This window comes from Ovis canadensis, chromosome 2 (genome assembly GCF_042477335.2).
Source record: "Ovis canadensis isolate MfBH-ARS-UI-01 breed Bighorn chromosome 2, ARS-UI_OviCan_v2, whole genome shotgun sequence".
Lineage (NCBI taxonomy): Eukaryota > Metazoa > Chordata > Mammalia > Artiodactyla > Bovidae > Ovis > Ovis canadensis.
In genome coordinates, this window is record NC_091246.1 from 48,799,892 (window position 1) to 48,818,623 (window position 18,732).

Consider the following 18,732-nt stretch of genomic DNA (forward strand, 5'->3'; position numbering starts at 1 on the left):
GAGTCTTTTCCAATGAGTCAGCTCTTCGCATGAGGTGGCCAAAGTACTGGAACTTCAGCTTTAGCATCATTCCTTCCAAAGAACACCCAGGGCTGATCTCCTTTAGAATGGACTGGTTGGATCTCCTTGCAGTCCAAGGGACTCTCAAGAGTCTTCTCCAACACCACAGTTCATAAACATCAATTCTTCTGCACTCAGCTTTCTTCACAGTCCAAATCTCACATCCATACATGACCACAGGAAAAACCATAGCCTTGACTAAATGGACCTTTGTTGGCAAAGTAATGTCTCTGCTTTTCAATATGCTATCTAGGTTGGTCATAACTTTTCTTTAAGGAGTAAACGTCATTTAATTTCATGGCTGCAATCACCATCTGCAGTGATTTTGGAGCCCAAAATGATAAAATCTGACACTGTTTCCACTGTTTCCCCATCTATTTCCCATGAAGTGATGGGACCAGATGCATGATCTTCATTTTCTGAATGTTGAGCTTTAAGCCAACTTTTTCACTCTCCTCTTTCACTTTCATCAAGAGGCTTTTTAGTTCTTCTTCACTTTCTGCCATAACGGTGGTGTCATCTGCATATCTGAGGTTATTGATATTTCTCCCAGCAATCTTGATTCTAGCTTGTGCTTCTTCCAGCCCAGCATTTCTCATGATGTACTCTGTATATAAGTTAAATAAGCAGGGTGACAATATATAGCCTTGATGTACTCCTTTTCCTATTTGGAACCAGTCTGTTGTTTCATGTCCAGTTCTTACTGTTGCTTCCTGACCTGCATACAGGTTTCTCAGAATGCAGAGTTCCAAAGAATAGCAAGAAGAGATAAGAAAGCCTTCCTCAGTGATCAGTGCAAAGAAATAGAGGAAAACAACAGAATGGGAAAGACTTGAGATCTCTTCAAGAAAATTAGAGATACCAAGGGAACATTTCATGCCAAGATGGGCTCGATAAAGGACAGAAATGGTATGGACCTAACAGAAGCAGAAGATATTAAGAAGAGGTGGCAAGAATACACAGAAGAACTGTGCAAAAAAGATCTTCATGACCCAGATAATCATGATGGTGTGATCACTCACCTAGAGCTAGACATCCTGGAATGTGAAGTCAAGTGGGCCTTAGAAAGCATCACTATGAACAAAGCTAGTGAAAGTGATGGAATTCCAGTTGAGCTATTTCAAATCCTGAAAGATGATGCTGTGAAAGTGTTGCACTCAATATGCCAGCAAATTTGGAAAACTCAGCAGTGGCCACAGGACTGGAAAAGGTCAGTTTTCATTCCAATCCGAAAGAAAGGCAATGCCAAAGAATGCTCAAACTATCACACAGTTGTACTCATCTCACATGCTAGTAAAGTAATGCTCAAAATTCTCCAAGCCAGGCTTCAGCAGTATGTGAAGTGTGAACTTCCAGATGTTCAAGCTGGTTTTAGAAAAGGCAGAGGAACCAGAGATCAAATTGCCAACATCCACTGGATCATGGAAAAAGCAAGAGAGTTCCAGAAAAACATCTATTTCTGCATTATTGACTATCCCAAAGCCTTTGACTGTGTGGATCACAATATGGAGAATACACCATGCAAAATGCTGGACTGGATGAAGCACAAGCTGGAATCAAGACTGCCGGGAGAAATATCAATAACCTCAGAGATGCAGGTGACACTATGATTATGGCAGAAAGTGAAGAGCCTCTTAATGAAAGATGAGAGTGAAAAAGTTGACTTTAAACTCAACATTCAGAAAACTAAGATCACGGCATCCAGACCCATCACTTCATGGCAAATAGATCAGGAAACAATGGAAACAGTGAGAAACTTTACTTTTGGGGCTCCAAAATCACTGCAGATGGTGACTGCAGCCATGAAATTAAAAGATGGTTGCTCCTTGAAAGAAAAGCCATGACCAACCTAAACAGCATATTAAAAAACAGAGACATTACTTTGCCAACAAAGGTCCGTCTAGTCAAGGCTATGGTTTTTCCAGTAGTTCATGTACGGATGTGAGGGTTGGACTATAAAGAAAGCTGTGCGCCAAAGAACTGATGCTTGAACTGTGGTGTTGGAGAAGACTCTTGAGAGTCCCTTGAACTGCAAGGAAATCCACTAGTCCATCCTCAAGGAAATCAGTCCTGAATATTCTTTGGAAGGACTGATGTTGAAGCTGAAACTCCAGTACTTTGGCCACCTGATGCAAAGAACTGACTCATTGGAAAAGACCCTGATGCTGGGAAAGATTGAAGGCGGAAGGAGAAGGGGATGACAGAGGATGAGATGGTTGGATGGCATCACTGATTCAGTGGACATGAGTTTGGGTTAACTCTGGGATTTGGTGATGGACAGGGAAGCCTGGTGTGTTGCAGTCCATGGAGTCGCAAAGAGTTGGATATGACTGAGTGACTAAAATGAAGAATTACTTTTCCTCCAGGAATCCCGGTTTGTCTAGAAGCATAATTGGTGTCCAGAGGCTGATGAAGCATGGGTATGAATGTTTGGGGAACCAGAGACAAGTAACGGGAGGATGTTTGCACTGATAGAACCATGACTGGACTGAGAAATGTGGGTGTCTTTGAAAAGGAGAATCTCTAAATATTTAATATCTTAGTAGGTTCAGAGAGAAACTGATTTTCTAGTAATAAAATGGTGTGCCTCTTTATGTTAAAAAAAATAAAAGACTACTCAGTGTATCATAATACTTTCATTTATTTAGAATTGTCTAGGAACTACTTTGCCAGCAAAGGTCTGTCTAGTCAAAGCTATGGTTTTTCCTATGGTCATGTATGGATGTGAGAGTTGGACTGTGAAGAAAGCTGAGCGCCGAAGAATTGATGCTTTTGAACTGTGGTGTTGGAGAAGACTGTTGAGAGTCCCTTGGACTGCAAGGAGATCCAATCAGTCCATTCTAAAGGAGATCAGCCCTGGGTGTTCTTTGGAAGGAATGATGCTAAAGCTGAAACTCCAGTAGTTTGGCTACCTCATGTGAAGAGCTGACTCGTTGGAAAAGACTCTGATGCTGGGAGGGATTGGGGGCAGGAAAAGAAGGGGACGACAGAGGATGAGATGGCTGGATGGCATCACCAACTCAATGGACGTTAGTTTGAGTGAACTCAGGAGTTGGTGATGGACAGGGAGGCCTGGCGTGCTGCAGTTCATGGGGTCGCAAAGAGTTGGACACGACTCAGCGACTGAACTGAACTGAACTGAACTGAGGAACTGTTGATTGTTCAGAATCAGATAGCTTTGGAGGAGATATATTATAGTGTTTACATTTTAAATGATATACTGAATCAGTCATCCCAACGAACAGCATTGCACTATATACTATCTGGCTTTAACTGGCTAGTCTTAGAGTTAGTGGTACAGCCAGTAGTTGGACTATATACTTTGCAGATGCAAAAAATGAAATGCTTACTTATATTGGTTAACACAGCTGAGAACACTTTTAAAATTTCTATTCCAATATCTTATGTTGTTTTTATCAGGTCCAATTTATATTTTGCCAATTATTTAAAGGATTCATGTGGAAACCTTAATTTGCAGGTGCCATATTACTATTTTTCTAATGTTTTAGCATCCCTTATGCTAAAGAGTTAGGATAGGTTATAATAGGCTGTAAGAAGTCTCAATGTTAATCTCTTCTAACAAACTGATGAAAGTTTGAATCCTTTCCTTATAAATGATTGGTAGACTGAGCAACCTTAGTGGCTATGGTGAGCAGTGAAGTGAAACACTGGGTAGGAGCTTGATCTTTTTGACAAGTTATGTCTGTTCTAAACATTAGAGTCTATGCTTTTGAACTGTGGTGTTGGAGAAGACTGTTGAGAGTCCCTTGGACTGCAAGGAGATCCAACCAGTCCATTCTAATGGAGATCAGCCCTGGGTGTTCTTTGGAAGGAATGATGCTAAAGCTGAAACCCCAATACTTTGGCCACCTCATGCGAAGAGTTGACTCATTGGAAAAGACTCTGATTCTGGGAGGGATTGGGGGCAGGAGGGAAAAGGGACAACAGAGGATGAGATGGCTGGATGGCATCACCAACTCAATGGACGTGAGTCTGAGTGAACTCCGGGAGTTGGTGATGGATAGGGAGGCCTGGCATGCTGCAGTTCATGGGGTCGCAAAGAGTCGGACACAACTCAGTGACTGAACTGAACTAGACTGATGAGTTTACAACTTTGTGTATGGATGACCCAGGTGGCTCTAGTGGTAAAGAACTTGCCTGCCTATGCAGGAAACATAAGAGATGAGTGTTTGTAACCTGGGTTGTGAAGATCCCCTGGAGGAGGGCAGGGCAACCCACTCCAGTATTCTTCCCTGGAGAATCCCATGGACAGAGGAGCCTAACAAGCTAGAGTCTATGGGGTTGCAAAGAGTCAGACATGACTGAAGCGACTTAGCGCAACCCAGTACCAGGAAAAAGTTCTTCAGGGAAATTTCTAAAAGTAGTTCAGTGTATGAAATCCAGTGATCATGTGATGAAGATGAACAGTTGAGGTAGAGATGAGCTAGGTAGCTTCACATTCATGGACATCGAAATCTATTTGATAAATATGTGGGTCATATTTTTCACAGGCAAAAGCAGGGGAAAGAACGACTTCTGACTGGTGTGAAGTGGTACCTCATTGTGGTTTTGATTTGCATTTCTCTAATAATGAGTGATGTTGAGCATCTTTTCATGTGTTTGTTAGCCATCCGTATGTCTTCTTTGGAGAAATGTCTAACTCCTAGAGGAGAACATAGGCAAAACACTCTCCGACATAAATCACAGCAGGATCCTCTATGATCCACCCCCCAGAATTCTGGAAATAAAAGCAAAAATAAACAAATGGGATCTAATTAAAATTAAAAGCTTCTGCAACAACAAAGAAAAATATAAGCAAGGTGAAAAGACAGCCTTCTGAATGGGAGAAAATAATAGCAAATGAAGCAATTGACAAACAACTAATCTCAAAAATATACAAGCAACTTATGCAGCTCAATTCCAGAAAAATAAACGACCCAATCAAAAAATGGGCCAAAGAACTAAATAGACATTTCTCCAAAGAAGACATACGGATGGCTAACAAACACATGAAAAGATGCTCAACATCACTCATTATTAGAGAAATGTATTTTTAAATGTTTATTTATATTGCCCAACATATCTGTGTTGAAAGTGGGGGAGAAGAATCAGTTAATTCCAGTGCACTTTGCCATGTTGACAGCAAAATTCATATCTATTCAACTAATATTTAGTAATTGCCTACTATGTGGCAAGTATCACTCTAGGTGTTAGGGATAAAAGACACATCTCCTTTGTGAAGCTTAGATTCCTACAGAAATCTACTCAGCACTTACTGTGTGCCAGGAGACTATTCGAGGCTTTACATATATTAACTCATGGAATCATCACATTCATCCTGTGAGAGAAGTGTCATTATTATATCTATTTTACAGCTGAGGAAACTGAGATATATAGAAGTTAAGTCAGTTGCCCAAGGTCATGCTGATAGTGAGTATAAGAGCTACAGTGCAGGTGCCATGTCCATGGTGTAACCACTATACCATACAGCCTTTCTATATGTGAATCTATGCCTAGAATACAGTGGGCTCTTGATAATTATTTAGTGAATGATGAAATGAGTAAATGATCACACTGTACTGTGTCACCTGCAGTTTGTCTGTCCTCTAGCAGATTCTGAGTTCCTTGAGGATAACAACGATGTCTTCTTTGACTTAGTGCCAAAATCAGGGCCTGCATGGAGTACCTGCTCAGTAAGATATTGAACATGGAAATGAACTAACTGCCAGATGTTTTTTGGAATGACAGTGATTCTCAACTTTATGATGCTTAAGAGTCACCTGGGAGTCTGGGAATGGAGGCCACAAGATTGTACCCTCAGGTCTTGGAATCTTCATTTTTAATGGGCCCCAGAAATGGTCTGTGTACCTCCCTCTGGTCATACTCTAGGGCCTGTCAGTGAATAACTGAGCGCCACGGGACACCATGGGTGACTGAAAGGTCACTGAGGTCTTGCTAGGGTAGAAGCTTTGAAGCCTCATTTTAGAGAAAACTCTTGAAAACTACTAAGGCGTGATTTACTCCCCAGGAAACCTAGGTAAATTGCCTTCGATACATAGTAACTCAGACCTGTGGAGTCTCAAGTCTTAGATTTGATGTTCTACAGATTGTCATAAAGAGATATATTCTGCCATCTAACATTGATGAGCAAGGCACCTACAGGCTTATCTGAACACATCCCAGTTCTTGTCATAAGTGATGGTTTGAACAGCAGCATTGATTTTTGGAAGTCTTAGTGTAGGCAATTTCAGAGGATAGAAATTTAAAGAGTGAAAGGCTATTATATAATAAAATGAATACTAAGAATTCTTTCTCTTAACTGGTCCCCAGGGTTTTCATCTTTAAAATGAGAAGGTTGAATTGAATGATATCTGAAGGTCTTTCCATAGTATTTGTAATAATATCTGTTATTTATTGCATGCCTACTGTGTGTTATACAGTATTTGGGGACTTTACCTTTATTGTTTCTGATACTTTAATTTTCCAGACTAGTGTAGCCATATAGTCATTATGCTCCCAGAGAGATGTGTTATTTTTTTTTTAACCTAATATCTATTGATAGCTTCCTGTTTGCCAGGCATCAGGCTAGACACTGAGTACTTTGCCAGGCACTGAGGCTTAAGATGCCCTATGTCACAAAGCTAGGAAGTAGTAGGGTGGAAGTCAACCTCAGGTATATTAAACTGAAGTCCAGGCTCTTTCTTGTTCCTCTCACATATTTCTTATAAGACTCCATATCTGTAAAGTAAATGTGAGATCACTGACGTTTTTCTTTAATTCTTGTGCTAGTGATTCTTGTAGTTACACAGTAGAATCATCCAAGACACTACTTCAAACCAATTAGATGACTGTCTCTAGGGAGGAGAAGGGGAGGGGGAAGGGGAAATCAATGTCTTGTTTTAATAATTCCCCAGGTGGTTCAAATGTGTTTCCAGGATTGAACACCAAATACTCTACATTCTATTTTTTTAAAAAGCACATATATTTCTAATTGATATAGAGTACATGACAAAACTGACCATCTTAATCATTTTTAAGTGCACAATTTAGTAGTGTTAAGTACATTTGCCTTATACTAACTAATCTCCAGAAAATCTTCCCAGACAGAAGCGTTGACCCCACTAAACAATAATTCCTCATTTCCCTGCATAGCCCCTAGCAACCACTGTTCTATTTTCTGTCTCAGTGAATTTGCCTATTCTAGGTACCTGATATGAGTGGAATCATACACTATTTATTTAACGGTCCCCAGGTTCATCCATGCTGTAGCACGTGTCAGACTTTCCTTCCTTTTTAAGACTGAATAGTACTCCCTTTTATGTATATTCCACATTTTCTTTAACTGTTCATCCACCAATGGACACTTCCAACTTTTAGCTATTGTGAACAAATGCTTCTATGAACATGGGTGTCTAAATATCTGTTCAAAACCCTGATTTTAATTCTTGTGACTACATCCCTAGAAGTGGAGTTGCTGGATCATATGGTAATTCTATTTTTAATGTTTTGAGGAACTGCCACAGTGTTTTCCACAGTGGCAGCACCATTTTACATTCCCAACAGAGCACAAGGGCTCCAATTTCTCCACATCCTCATCAACACTTGTACTTATTCTGTTTTTTGATGGTAACCATCCTAAAGGGTATGAGGTTTTAGATTCTAGTTTTTAACTCCAATTATATTTATGTGGGGAAGTCTATCACATAGTTTTAGTTTTAGTTATTTGTCTGTAAATCTTTAAATGATGTCACTTTCATTTTGCGTTATTTTTCTTCCCACACTTGGAGAATCTCTCCAGATTCAGTATTGATCACTCTTCTCAGAACTATGGGGGAGGAGTTGATGTTGAGGGATTTCTGCTTTTAAGTTGCTTATAATCTCTGGCTGGGAGCTTGGCTGGGAGCCTAACTGGATTTTCATCCTGGTTCATTCAAGTCATACCTACTCATATCTGGTGACTAATTTGCTCAAGTCCTTGAAAGATGTTGATAGCTAAATACACACAAAAGTATACACGGTAGCCAAGTGAAGAGTGAAAAGATATTTCATGTAGAAAGAATAAGTGGAGTGAATTGTGGAGCTGGGAATGGCTATAGTATTTCAGAAAGAAGATTGGCTTGATTAGAACTAAAATTCGTGTTGGTTAAAGGTGGAAAATGTCAGATGGGTCAAAGCTAGATTTGGAAAGATCTTGAAAGTTAGGTGGGGCATTTGAAATTGTTGGGGCAGGCTGTAGGGCTGTCAATCAAGACAGTGTGGTGACAGGCCTTCAGCAGTGTCTGCATTGGTGGGATGGAGAGGAGGGATGCTATGCCAGGTGAGTGGTCATGTAGACAGAAGCATCATCAAGAATGCTAGACTGGAAAGGCAAATATAAAAGTTATCTTTGAAGGAGAAACTGTAAGCTTTGAAAATAGGTTGAATATGGGAATTCTGAGAGTAGGAAGAAGCTTCTTTTAAAGTTATAAACATTCTGGGGATAAAGTAGTTATCTTTTCAAAGGGGATTGTTGTTGTGAGGAAAAAGCTCCAATATTGGTATTAGGCTTATGTTTGATTGCAAGAAACAGAAATCCCAAAATATCAATGACTTAAATAAGATGGAAGTTTATATTTCTGTTGCTAAAACAAAGTCCAAAAATGAGCAGACCAGGATTCAGATAACTGACCAGGGTTCCCATGGTCACATCCACATCCGTGCTGACAAAACCAGACTTACCTTCCTGCCTGCCTTTGCTCCTTCTCCTCCTTTCACTTCCATTGACTGTTAAAATCCAGGCTTTATCCCGCTTGATTCCCCATAATCAGCCATCAGTAAATGCCATGGTACATCTGCCATCTGTCTTTGATCTGCCCTTTCACTCGGCCTCTCCTGCCCCAGCCCTGGGCTCAGCTCTCTCCTTTGGACTTTTACCACAACCTCCATAAAATGGTCTTCCAGTCTCTTCTCCAATCCATCCTTCTCATAGCTGCTCAGTTAGCCTTTCCAGAGCACACATCACTCCTGACTCCAAGCCCTTTGATGATCTCTTCCATAACTTCTAGAATAGTTAGAACTTGACATTCAAGGCTCCAGGTCTGTTAACTAAAATCTTGCCCCCTAAAACAATTGCTTAATTTCATTTTAACATCCTCATTTTAATCTCATCTAATTTTCAAAACACTTTAAGGGAGCTGACTTTTAGGTAAATTTCTCCTTAGGAGAATTAATGACAAGGAGAAACCACTTTAGTTGAAGTGTTTTTACATTCAAGGCCAAATAACAAGCTGACTGCACTCTACTTTTTCAAATATAGTCCAATTTTGTCTTATTAGATCAAGACTATGTTCCTAGTTTACCAAATATCTGTGAATTTTTGGATTACCTTCCTTGCACATCAGAGTTAGGAAGTTAGATCTAAGAGTTGGCCTGACACCTAGAAACAGGCCTGGATGAGGGGCTGGAGGAGCCTGAGAACTCATGGTTTTTTGAGGTCTACCCTGCCCGAGATGGTGCAGGGAAAGGGACAGGATCTTCCCCTCTATTTGAGGGAGGGAGAAGAGGATGGGCAATAGGAGGGGGGATTTGTATTTCAAGGGGAGCATCTCTCTGGGCCTCACTCGAAATGGATGTCTCAACTGTAATGCTCACTCTTACATGACCATCTTGTCCTACATCTCCAGCCTCGGATGCCTAATCCATAAGACGGAGACTAATCACAGGAATCCCCCAGCTTCCTTCTGTTGTTATTATCAAGTTCAAAGATGCTTGATTTGAAACACTTTCTAACTTTATCTAGGTTATGGGAGTTTTAATACTTCCTCTGTTCCTTTTTTATGGCTTCTGTAACAAATTACCACAAATTAGATGGCTTAAAACAACACCAATTTATTCTCTCTCAGTTCTGGAGGCTAGCAATACAAAATCAAGGTGCTAGCAGTCCCCGACTCTGTCTCCAAGGGCCCTCAGGAAGCATTTTCCCTTGCCTCTCCCCAGCTTCTAGTAGGTGCCAGAAATCTTTGGCATTCCTTGGCTTGTAGATGGATCACTCCAAGCTCTGCCTCCGTAGTCATATGTGGTTCTTCCTGTGTGTCTGGGTCTCTGTTTTCTCTTCTTTTACAGAATGACCTCATCTTAGCTAATTATGTCTTTAAGGGCCCTACTTCCCAATAAGATCACATTCTGAGATTCCAAGTGGACATGAATTTTGGGGGATACTATTCAACACAGTGTACCCTTTTATTGTCTGTTGTTAGAACTAAGATAACAGAGGCTTAGGGCTCAGCACAGCACTGCTGTAGAAAGCGCAGTGCATGGGTGCTATTACTGTCGGTGCTCTAGTCGTCACACCATTTACCCTTCCTCCTTTATGGTCCCCTCTCCCTGTTCCAACATCAGCTCCACAGATGTGGGCTTTGATCTGCTAGACTCTTCTCTCCCCCAGCATGAAATGAATCTAAAATTCTCTTCTATAGAGGAAAAATGTGTTCATTTTTACAGGGAGAGAGTAAGAGGGGATGCTGGTAAGGTGCCTCGTTAAAATAATGAATTGAAAATGGAAGGGGTGTTAAGGACCAAGTAGGCCCATGCCAAAATATTTTAGGACCTCTAACAAACTATTCATCCAACTAAATTCATATTTAACAAACAATTGAGCCAGCACCTTTGTGTATCTGTAGTCTGTGTAGTGAGGGTAGCAATGGCTTCAAAAGGGGCAGAAGGAGCCCTATCGGGGTATGGAAACTGACTCAAGGAGACCTAGGAAGGAGACAGCCCAGGGTGAATGGGTGGAGAGGACACCAAATGCCCAGGTTCTAGTCCTGGCTCTGCCTCTGACTCCATGTGAGATTTGAGGCAGGTCCCTTCCCCAGTCTGGGTTGCAGTTTCCCCATCTGTGAAATAAGGGATTAGGCCATGAGAGCTCTGGGACCTCAAACCTGGGAGGAAATTGGAGAGGAGGATGTGCTAAAAGGAGCCACAAGAGAGCTCTGCTGTAGGGGTTAAGAAAAGTCACCCACCTCTCATGCCGCTTATAAAAACCAGACATTCACAGTGAGATGCTGCGTGACACAGAGACCTCTTTCATTGCTTATTCACGGGATCCTCAGAACAACTCTGTGAAGTAAGCACCTGAGGTGTTTATATTCCTGTTTTACAGATGGGGAAACTGAAGTTCGAAGCAGGCTGTCCTGACTACAAGATGCCGTATTGTTTCTGAGATGCCACCGTGGTGGCTGCCTCTTGGCTCAGGGCCAGCTCACCCTGGGAGTAGAGATGAGTTCCTGGGCTCCACAACACTCGACACCATGCCAGAAGTCGTGTGTGCTCTGCAAATAGCTCTTGGTGGTAAGTGACTCAGACCTTGGGGAGGAAGGGGAGACTAACGAGGGTGTGGCTCGGCCAGCACGCACCGCCTTGTGCCAGGCACTGCCCTCGGCCCTGTGCGCTTAGGAGTGTGCGAGCAGGCACAGTCACTCTTCAGGAAGCTCAGAGTCTCTCAGGGAGACAGACACTTAACCCATAATTGCCCAGAGTTAATGGGACCAAGGACAAGCATGTGATATGCTGAGGAGGAGCGACTCCTAGTGCTTTCAGGGGGAAGGCTGCAGAGGTCCCTTGACTCTGGAGACAGCCAGGGAAGTCTTCCCTGAGGAGATGAGGCTGCAGCTAAGACTTGTCAGAAGAAAGGAGGTGGGGCTACAGCTGGCACTGAGAGTGGGCCTGAGGGTGACAGAAAGCTGGAAAGAAGACCAAAGCAAAGGTTCTGTTTTACTTCCTTTGTTGTAACTCCAACTTCCCTAAAGGACACCTTGAAAAAAAGAGAAAATGGTTTCAGGAGCTATTATTTTTTGCCACCTCACACTTGAAACTGGGCTCAGTGGAAGAAGTTTAATGTGAAACTTTTAATGTCCTGTGCGTTAACTGCATCAAATGTGAAATGCATTTAAAGTAGGACTCCAGGCCTTTGTTTCTACTTGTGCCACGTGTCCACTTGTGTTGGTGCTCAGAGATTTAGGGACTGGTCTTTTCCTCACATTAGAAGCCAGAGGGTATCTCTGAGGGACAAGCGCATGAGTGAACTTGAGTTTTGAGTGTTTAAGCATAGCTTCACTGCCATTCTTTCCTCTCCCCGCTAACATCCCTTCCTGGTCACTCCTCTTCCTTGATGATCAAGAGCAGCTCAGGAAATCGTTGTGTAGACAGACACTGAAAACATAATGTGAAAAATCTTACATTGCCTTGGTTCTTTTCTTTATTAATTGCATGGCCACCATTTCCTCAACCTGTAACAAGGAGATGATAATGCCTCCTTCATAAGATTAGTCCTTTAAATTTTCCAGGTTTTGCATTCTATAAATGTAGCAGCAGTTCTAAGAAAGTTAGGTGATCTGTGCAAAGTTACGCAGCTAGCTGCAACACTCAGGAATACAGCCCAGGTCTCCTATCTCTAAATCTGATGTTCTTTCCACTAGCAAAGCTTCAACCATGGCTCATTGATATGTCATGAGTGGGTGGTCTTTGCTATGCTAAAATGTCAATCCCCTGGGGTGACAAGGTAAGGCCGAGGCTGAAAGAAAAACAAAAATTCAGAAGCCCTCCAAATAGGGTACTATAGTTTAAAAAAAAAAAAAAACCCTCCAATATGCTTGTTTTTCTATTATGTGACATCATTGGTCATAGCTGTAATTTTGTGTGTGTGCCAGTTCATTGGTTGGAAGCAGAATTCTCTATAAGAACATTGCCCTAGGAGTGTCATACGCTTGTATGGTGAATGACACGTACTAGGTCTGTGGCATGATCAGATCTCCACTTCCCTTTGTGCTGGGCAGCTGAAGGTTACATGTCCCCCATCTCAACCGTCAACTCCTGAAGTCGTCATTTAGTCATGCTGGCCATCCTCGTGTCAGATTCAGATTGTGACATGGTCTCAAGGAGTCACTGCCATCTCTCTTATTTTCACAACCTCAATTCCAAATTTATCAGGAATAACTGCTTGGCTTCCAATGTCCTTGCATGGACTCCGTTACATTTCGTGGAATTTTAATTCATACCCCTTTTAGTCAGAAAACATGGATGAGTGAGTAGGTATATTCTTTTTATTTTCTCTCTTTACTGTTAATTCCCTTAAAAAAAAAAAAAGGATAGGAGAATGTTAAACATTTTGAAAGAGACAGCTAATCAATACACATTATTCTCCAAACATTCTAGGAAATTCAAGGAAATTATAAAGTACCTCCTAAAGGCTCTTCAGTTATCTGAATGCCTGCCCTTCAGATGGAAAGTTTCCTCTTGGCACATAAAGAAGTCAAATTAGGCCCAGAAGAGACTATCCTTGTTGGAGCGTGAATGTCAAAGAAACAATCTTCAGTAAAATAGCTTTCTCTCTCAGCAGGCTCTGGAGAGAAGAATAACTGGTTATCGGTAATGCCTGTGCAGAGCATGGTGAGAGAATTTTGGAGATTGTAAGAACTGGTATTTGTATGGGATCAAAATGTCACGATAAGGATTTTCACTTGTTCTGTCGCTGGTGAAGACAGTTCGCTTCAGCGTGCACTAGAATTTGGGAGATACAGAAGGGACTGGACCAGCCTCTCACGAGACAGGGGAGAAGTGCCTTTATCAAGGCCGAGCGACACCTGCTTGAAAATGTCTCCTTCCTTAGATATGTGGACAAACATTGGCCCATCTCCTCTGCAGACTTAGGAGGATCTGGTAAGACTCTAGAGTCAGGGCATTGTCTCCAGCACAGGGGACAGCCCCCTAGAGGGATATTTACAAACATTTTCCTGGTGACCAGCTTCCATAGCTGAGAGATTTCAAGAGAATTAGAGGAAAGAAGCAGTCCCTAGGAACCGAAACCCAATGAGTTTCACAATCATTAATCAAGCTAAAGTTCACCTTTTCTCTGGGTGAATTCCATGATACCAGTTCAGGCTGGACCAACAGGCTGAAGTCTTCATTTGGGAGACCCTCCTAGGGTCTGAGAGGAGGCTATGCTTCTCAGCTTCCTGAGTGTCATAGGTACAAGCCACCAGAGGTTCCTGGAGTGGTCATTGAGGTCCTGGCTCGATGTCCCTGATTATCAGCCTAGAAATTCTATGGTGTCCTTTCATACACCAGGAACTAACTCAGAGGTCCAACTCACCTACATCTGGGGGCTACTGCAGAAAGGTTCAATTCAATTTAAATGCATTAGGGAGGCAGCACTGCTTCCCTCGTAGCTCAGTTGGTAAAGAATCTGTCTGCAATGCAGGAGACCCGGGTTTGACTCCTGGGTCAGGAAGATCCCCTGAAGAAGGAAATGGCAACCCACTCCAGTATTCTTGCCTGGAGAATCCCATTGACAGAGGAGCCTGGCAGGCTGTAGTCCATGGGGTTGCAAGAGTCGGACACGACTTAGCAACTGAACTACCACCATGGTTTGTTTACAGTATTGTTCCATAGGAGATGAATTTCTCCTTTATCCTCCTAGGTTCTGTGACTGGACCTGAGAATTAAACTGTCATGAAATAGGTTAACAGGAGAAAAGCATATAAATTGTATTTAATATTTTTACATGTATATGGGAGCCTTCCCCATTTCCTTCTCCAGGGGTATTCCCAACCCAGGAGTCAAACCCAGGTCTCCTGCAAGGCAGGCAGATTCTTTACTAACTGAGCTACAAGAGTAGCAGTGCTGCCTCCCTAATGCATTTAAACTGAATTGAACCTTTCTGAAGTAGCCCCAGATGAAGGTAAGTTGGACCTCTGAAGGTGCTAAGAAGCTCTTAGGACTGAGAACTCATACCCTTTTAAACAAAGAATGATAAATTTGTAGAAAAGTGACAAGACAAAGGAAAAGGCATTTAAGTTTCTAGGGGCGGAGGATCGTGGAAAATTGACTAGGAAATATATTGGGGAAACTAATGGAATATAAAGATTATTTTAGTAGATTTGTTTGTACAGATCCATTTTGGTGTCAACTTACCTGGTGATAAGAATGTTCTCTTCCTGGTGCAGGGAAGTCACCTTGCTTATAGGAAGTTTTATAACCTGTTTTCATGTCACAGACGGCAAGTCAGAGAACCCTTCTGGCATGTGCCTTCAGCTCAAAATAACTGGTATGCCAAAATGCATATTTTGGAGTGGCATGTTCTAAATCCCTTTGGTTCAGATCTCAGTTTTTTATTGAATATATTCTGTCTATAACTTTCAGCAAGTAATTTAACTCCTGTTAGCTGGAACTTCTGTGCTTCTTTATCGCTCCTCCTTATTCCTCAGCTCCAGGCAGAATACCTTTTGGTTGATACATGGTTCTCTCTAAACCCTGGATTATCCCATCAACCAAGCTGGATTAAGTGTTTTCTCAGCTGAAAGGCAGTTCTGGTCTCCTGGTAGGTTCAAGGATGTGTCATAAAGCCACTGAAAACATCTACAATAAGAGGATTTAATCAAAATGCTGGGGATATGGCAACAAATGAAAGAGATCAAGTGCCTACCCCTGTGGGGCTTATATACCAGTAGAGAAACAAACAGTAAACAATAATATAATACAATATGGTGTTACATAATATAATATGGTATAACATAACATAATATGTCAGTGCTAAGAATAACAAACATCAGAAGTGATCAGGAGACCAGGAGATCATTTCTCTGAAGAAATGATATTTGTTGCAGAATCTTGGGTAAAGTGGAAAAATGAAATGTGAATATCTGGTATAAAAATGATCCATGCAAGGGGAATGACAAGCACAGTTTTTCCCGAAGCAAGAGGGTAATTGGTGGCCCAGAGCACCAGAGTGGCAGGATTACATGAGTAGATGGAAGGAAATGAAGTTGAGAGGTAGTAGGAAGACAGGTCAGCTCAGGAGGGGGTCTTGTAGGCCATGGTTAAGATTTCATCCATATTCTGAATGAGATAGGAAACTACTGAAGGTCTCTTGATTGGCCTAAGTTATATCTTTTAAGCATTTTCTGGTTGCTATAAGAACAATAGACTGTATAGAGGTAAGGGTGGAAAGACCAGTGAAGATTGACAGTATTCCAGACAAGAGAAATTTGTGGGTTGGATTAGGGTGGTGCTGGTGGGGAGACAACAAGAGGTTGTATTCATGATGTATTTCAAGATAGAAGTGACAGTACTTCTAAGGGACAGATTGGACGTTAATGGGGAGTAGACAGAAGAGTTGAGCTGAACAACTGAGTGAATAGAGTTGCTGTTTACTGAGATGATAGGAACTGGTGAAGGAACAAGCTGGAGAGCTTAGAAATCAAGAGTCAAACTCAAGATGGCCATCAGACATCTGAACGTAGTCTGTGTGTGGCCTTTGGTATAATTGTGCTTGGAAGACTAATCATAGGCCTTGCTTTCCCAAATCAGAGATGCAACATTTTCAGGTCTGTGACCACAGAACTGAAGCCTTAGGAAGTATCCATAGAAGGCACTCTGGATGTACAGCCATAGGAAATACCCAGAGCAAGTATGACCAAGGCTGGGGCAGCTGGAAGACAGAGTGTATTAATGAAGAATAATATTTGCACATAGAGAGATATTCACTGGATCTGAATTTGAATATTTTTGTAAACAGAAAAGGAAAACTTGGATTTATATACTGTTTAATAAGTGCTTTCAAATCCTTCATCATATTTATCCTATGAGGTAGGATTGATTGTCTTCATTTTGGAGATGAGGAAATGGAAACTCAGAGAAATTCAAATATTGCCCAAAGTCACACAACTGACAGGTGAAGGAATCCTCAAATCTAGGTTTTCCTGACCCCCATATCATTTCCATTTTGTTGTGCTCTTTCCATTTCACTACGGTTATTTTGGAGTAGCCACATATTGATTCTGCCAGTACTTAAAAAAAAAGACACAAATAAGTTGTACCTAGTAAGGGTGTAAAAACGTCCTCTTTGCCCTTTATTAACTGCAAATGACCCGTGTACTCAGCCCACACACACCCACGCCCCATCCCACCCCATGTTCATCTCCAATCCAGTCTCCTCTGGTAGCTTTGCTTCCCTGGCAACCAAGTGGCTAATGAGCTTCACCCCAATTCCTGTCTCTTTTAACAAATTCCATTTATCAATGGCTCTTTTGCATTGAAAGAAGTTTTCATGCCAGGCAATATTTTGGGGAACATTTTACAACTCTTCTTGCTTAAATTCGGAGAGAAACTACTTCAAAAATGTCCAAACCCTTTACCCTACTGGATCATTTCAAAATGCAATTAGAAGAGAATAGTTTTTCAATGAGCATTTCGGTAATTCCTGCAAAGTATTGCTTAGTCTTGATTGAGAGCACAGGTATGTCTACATGGTGCTAAACATCTGGATAAAAAAGTCCAACTGGAATGTATTGGGATGTTAATACTGGGTCAAAAGCCAGCTTTGATGTCTTCAGACACTGTGAATGGTTGCCCTTGGGTCATCCAAACCCCCTTTGGGTCTCATCTTAATTATGCCAGTGTGTAAGGGAGTGGGTAGAGCGCTAAACTTAAATAAAAACGGTTGGAGTACCAGTCTTGACTTTGGTAATTCCTGGTATGTGACCTCCCCCAGCCTCAGCTTCCTCATCTATGAAATGGATATGCTTATGCCTGCACACTCTGCTTATTTAACTTATATGCAGAGTACATCATGAGAAATGCTGGGCTGGAAGAAGCAGAAGCTGGAATCAAGATTGCCGGGAGAAATATCCATAACATCAGATATGCAGATGTTACCACCCTTATGGCAGAAAGCATCACTACGAACAAAGCTAGTGGAGGTGATAGAATTCCAGTTGAGCTGTTTCAAATCCTGAAAGATGATGCTGTGAAAGTGCTGCATTCAATATGCCAGCAAATTTGGAAAACTCAGCAGTGGCCACAGGAGTGGAAAAGGTCAGTTTTCATTCCAATTCCAAAGAAAGACAATGCCAAAGAATGCTCAAACTACCACACAATTGTACTCATCTCACATGCTAGTAAAGTAATGCTCAAAATTCTCCAAGCCAGGCTTCAGCAATACGTGAACCATGAACTCCCTGATGTTCAAGCTGGTTTTAGAAAAGGCAGATGAACCAGAGATCAAATTGCCAACATCTGCTGGATCATGGAAAAAGCAAGAGAGTTCCAGAAAAACATCTATTTCTGCTTTCTTGACTATGCCAAAGCCTTTGACTGTGTGGATCATAATAAACTGTGGAAAATTCTGAAAGAGATGGGAATACCAGACCACCTAACCTGCCTCTTGAGAAATGTGTATGCAGGTCAGGAAGCAACAGTTAGAACTGGACATGGAACAAAAGACTGGTTCCAGATAGGAAAAGGAGTACGTCAAGGCTGTATATTGTCACCCTGCTTATTTAACTTCTATGCAGAGTACATCATGAGAAACACTGGACTGGAAGAAACACAAGCTGGAATTAAGATTGCCAGGAGAAATATCAATCACCTCAGATATGCAGAAGACACCACCCTTATGGCAGAAAGTGAAGAGGAGCTAAAAAGCCTCTTGATGAAAGTGAAAGAGGAGAGCGAAAAAGTTGGCCTAAAGCTCAACATTCAGAAAATGAAGATCATGGCATCCGGTCCCATCACTTCATGGGAAATAGATGGGAAACAGTAGAAACAGTGTCAGACTATTTTTTTGTGCTCCAAAATCACTGCAGATGGTGAGTGCAGCCATGAATTTAAAAGACACTTACTCCTTGGAAGAAAATTTAT

General features: G+C 41.7%; 1 long non-coding RNA gene across 4 annotated transcripts in view; it reads left to right on the top strand.

The window, feature by feature from the left end:
• LOC138433423 (uncharacterized) overlaps positions 1-18,732 on the top strand; it is a 613,563-nt gene that overhangs the window by 307,591 nt on the left and 287,240 nt on the right. For 3 of the 4 annotated variants that reach the window (XR_011254300.1, XR_011254301.1, XR_011254299.1), the window contains one exon: positions 11,198-11,385. This is a non-coding gene — a long non-coding RNA (uncharacterized lncRNA). Of the gene's footprint in view, positions 1-11,197; positions 12,626-18,732 lie in introns of those variants that run through there. The other variant, XR_011254298.1, reaches the window with a different exon arrangement.